Below are 4,232 nucleotides of genomic sequence, written 5' to 3' on the forward strand. Positions count from 1 at the left end.
CTTCTAATGTTGTCAAATGCTTCCTCTGCATCTATTGAGATGATCATGTGATTCTTGTCTTTAAGTCTGTTGATGTGATGAATTACATTTTATTGATTTCCATACATTGAACCAACTTACATTCCTGGAATGAACCCCACTTGATCATGGTGCACTATCTTTTTAATATGTTTTTATGCATTGTAATAGTATTTTATTGAAATTTTTTGGGATGGTGTTCATCAGGGATATTGGTCTGAATTTTCTTTCCTTGATGTGTCTTTGTTTGGTTTTCGTATCAGAGTGATATTAGCTTCATAGAATGAGTTTGGAAGGGTTCTCTTCATGGTATAATTTTAGAAATATTGATGCTAATTCTTCTTTGAAGTTCTTGTAGAGCTTGACTGAGAATCTGTCTGGCCCTGGGCTTTTCTTGGTAGGCTTTTGATGGTGTCTTCTATGTCATTACTTGAGATTGAGCTGTTCAAATTGAATATGTCCTCTTGGTTCAGTTTGGGTAGGTTGTTTAGCTCTAGAAATTTGTCAGTGTCTTTAAGATTTTTTATTTTATTGGAATATAAATTTTCAAAATTGTTTCTAATTATCTTCTCTATTTCAGTAGTGTTTGTCATATATTTCCTTTTTCATCACAAATTATAGGTTGAGTTTTCTATCTTGTTTTCTTCATTAGTGTGGTTAAGGGGTTATCAAATTGTTTTTTGTTTCAAAGAACAGACATTGTTTTGTCAATATTTTTGAATTGTTTCTTTTTTTCCCACTTCATTGATTGCAGCTCTGATTTTAATTACTTCCTGAATTCTATAGCGTTTTGGTATGTTCTTTTTCTAGGGCTTTGAGATGTAATGTTAGGTATTTTATTTGTTGACCTTCTATTATTTTACTAAATGAGCTCAATGCAATGAACTTTCCTCTTAGCACTGCCTTTTTGGTGTCCCAGAAATTTTGATATGTTGTATCACTATTCTCATTTACCGCTAAGTATTTTTTTATTTCATCCCTAATTTCTTCTGTTATTTATTCATCATTCAGAAGCATATTATTTGGTCTCCAGGTGTTAAAGTAGCTTCTATTTTTTATTCTATTGTTGATTTCTAATTTCATTCCATTATGATCTGATAGGACGCAGGGTATTGTCTCTATATCTTTTGTATTTGCTAAGAGTTGCTTTATGGCATAATATATGATCAATTTTACAGAAGGATCCATGTGCTGCTGAGAAGAAAGTGCATTCACTCATTCATGGATGAAATATTCTATATATGTTTGTTAAGTCTACATTGTTGATTGTATTATTTAGTTCTGTAAGGAAAAAAAAAAAATGCTCAGCTTGAGACCCGCGGCCATTCTAGCCGCTGCTGTGCACTCCTGCTGAACTGCTGCCCGCTCGCTCGTCTCAGTTGCGGCTCACCAATAGCTCCCAGAAAAATGCACCATGGACACAGGCCTCACGCAAGAGACTTTATTATGCAGACGACTAACACATCCGCTCCAAGGTGAAAAGAAAGGAAAAAAGGGGAAGATGGCAAGGTGAAAAGAAAGGAAAAAAGGGGAAGATGGCATGTGCGCTTCTCCCAGATATTGGAATCTCCCGTGCTGGAAGGAACCAGTAGCGGAGAATACTTGCAAGCTGACTGATGAACCAATAGCCAGCTAGAATGTTAGGACGTATTGTGGGAAGCAGGAAAATAGCGGCAGCATAAGCCGGAAATTCCTGTAATGTAAGAGGTGGGCAGAGCGCAGATTGACAGGTGGTTGGGAGGCAGGGTATCGGCTTTATATTACAAGTTCTATGGTTTCTTTGTTTAGTTTTTGTTTGGAAGATCTATACAGTAGTGAGAGAGGTGTGTTAAAGTCACCCAGTATTGCTGAGTTGTTGTCTGTTTCTTGAAGTTGAGAAGGGTTTGTCTGATGTACGTAGATGCTCCATTGTTTGGGGCATAAATATCTATGAGTGCTATATCTCAATGTATACTTCCCTTTAGGAATATGAGTGTCCTTCTTTGTCCCTTCTGATTAACTATGACTTGAAGTCCACTTTATCTGATATGAAAATAGAAACCCCTGCTTGTTTGCGTGATCCATGTGAGTGATATGCTTTTCCCCCTCCTGTTACCTTCAGTCTGTGGATGTCTTTTGTTAGCACAAAAAGGAGCAACCAGGATGAGTGCGAACTCCATGAATCAGCTCAGCTCTTTTATTCAGGAACGAAGTTTCACACAGGAACAGTGGGTGCAGGGATGAAATGGCATCGTGGAACTCACTCTCCTGGTGGAAAAAGAATCCCTGAATGAAGAAAGGGACTGGGTTTATGTAGGTTATTTTGAGGCATGGTCTAGTGAACATATCAGTTTCCTTGATCACTCTGGAATTTGAGCTTTTTTGGTCAAAGGTCTGTGGGCAGTGTCTGGAGAGGATTCACCTTGGAGGATATTAATGCCTCCTAGAGACTGTTACTTTAGGGGTGATAAAACACCTCCCTCTCTGCAGGGACATGAAGGCCATCAGTACATGGCCTTCATTTTTGCTTCTCTTTCTCAGGCTTCATTATCTTGGGAATTTCTCATTTTCCATATTTATTATTCCAGACTCTGAAAGGAAAGAGGAAATTGGGCAATGAAAGAGGAAATCGAGCTGGGAGGGGGCGAAGTGGGGGAAAGGGCGTCCTTTCAGAGTTCTAGAAGAGAATATAGGGGCGTGTAGAGAGGCATGTGTGAGGAAGTCCTGAAGTCATCACCGGGAATGTTAACTCTTTTCATGCGGCTCCAGGAGGTCAGGTGGTGAGCAGTGGGAGGAGGGATGTTCTGGGATGTTTTTTGGCAGTTACTCTTGAACTGACTGCTTTACTTATTTATTTTAATCTTTTTTCCATTTATTCAACATGATTGAGTAACTATCATATATATGCACCATACAGGAATATCAAATTTTTAAAAAGCACTGTGAGTTTTTAAAGAGATATTTTAGCCTTAATTAAATCTTTGATTCAGAAGGCACTTCAGTAATTTCCAGTGCTTCAAAGACATTAACATCATCACTATACAGTACTGAAGAAATATTTGTATCATGTGCAAATAATTTCCAGTATTATGCAAGAAAACCTTATTTTAGGCAATTTTTTCTTTTCTATACAATAAAAATAAAATTAGCATTAGTAATATTTTTACAAATATTATTTATTTTAATGAAGCTGGTACAGACAATGTCCACTGAAAACCCGTATCCCAGGCCAAAATTACAAATAAAATCAAAGGAGCAGTGTTCTGTTGTATACACTTCTGCATGAGTAACTTTATTAACTGCTAATGAAAATTAGAACTTTTCTGGGATCTTCTGACAAGATTTTTTTTTTTTTTAATCTTAAAATGCTTTTCTCTTCAGTGAAGCCATCTTTGGAGTTAGTCATCATTCTCACCATGTTTGTCGTCCTGATTCCAAAGCTGATATTTCTCCTCTTTTGGTCCAGACCCTCAGATTTTAAAAGTAGCATCGAGTTAAGGAAAGGTCATTTTCCCACAGTTCAGTTCTCTGAAGAACTTCCACCTTCCACTGAAAGTCACAGTCCAGGAGTGAAGCAATCACATGCTAGAACTTCAGGGCCAACTGGAAAGTCATTATAGACACTCACATTGGTTGATCTTATTTACCACCACAAGCCTGAAAATGCACAGTCCTGAAAAAGGTGGCCTCTCTGTGTACACGTGTAATTTTTTAAGAGGAGAGGGCACTATGAAGGGAGCTGAGGTTTGATCACCAAAAAATCAGCACAATGAAAACAAACAATAATGAATAATGAGCACTAGAATTCAAATTACCAGAAGTTTTAGAGATGGGTGCCAGTTTTCAATTCCATTTGAACACCACATTGCAAAAGAACTATTTTTTAAAAAATAAAAAAGGATTGAGGGAAAAAAAAATAAAAAGAATATCTAAACCGTTGAATGACCCCCTGTTTGTTCCTGATAAACTTCAATCACATCTTCTTCCTCCATTCCCAGTTCTTTTGGAGTATGATTATCAGCAATTCTCTGACCTTCAAAGAGAAACCTGAGTGAATTCATTGGAACCCCCTGTCTTTGACAGTATGATTCTTTGAGTTTCTTGAGATGTGCTGTCATTTTCACTTTGAAGTGAATCTCCCTGCTATCCTGTCCAATGTCTTTGAGTTTAATGTATTCTCCTTCTTTCTTATCCCCCAAATCCTCAGTCTAAAGTTTTGCCTCCTGATCAGACAT

General features: G+C 37.4%; 1 pseudogene across 1 annotated transcript; it reads right to left on the bottom strand.

The window, feature by feature from the left end:
- Nucleotides 1–3,260: 3,260 nt before the first annotated feature.
- LOC306655919 (small ubiquitin-related modifier 1-like) lies at nt 3,261–4,232 on the bottom strand (annotated as a pseudogene). Its single transcript has one exon. The product of its transcript is annotated as a small ubiquitin-related modifier 1-like (transcript).

The sequence above is a fragment of the Sciurus vulgaris genome, assembly GCF_902686455.1.
Source record: "Sciurus vulgaris genome assembly, chromosome: 3".
Lineage (NCBI taxonomy): Eukaryota > Metazoa > Chordata > Mammalia > Rodentia > Sciuridae > Sciurus > Sciurus vulgaris.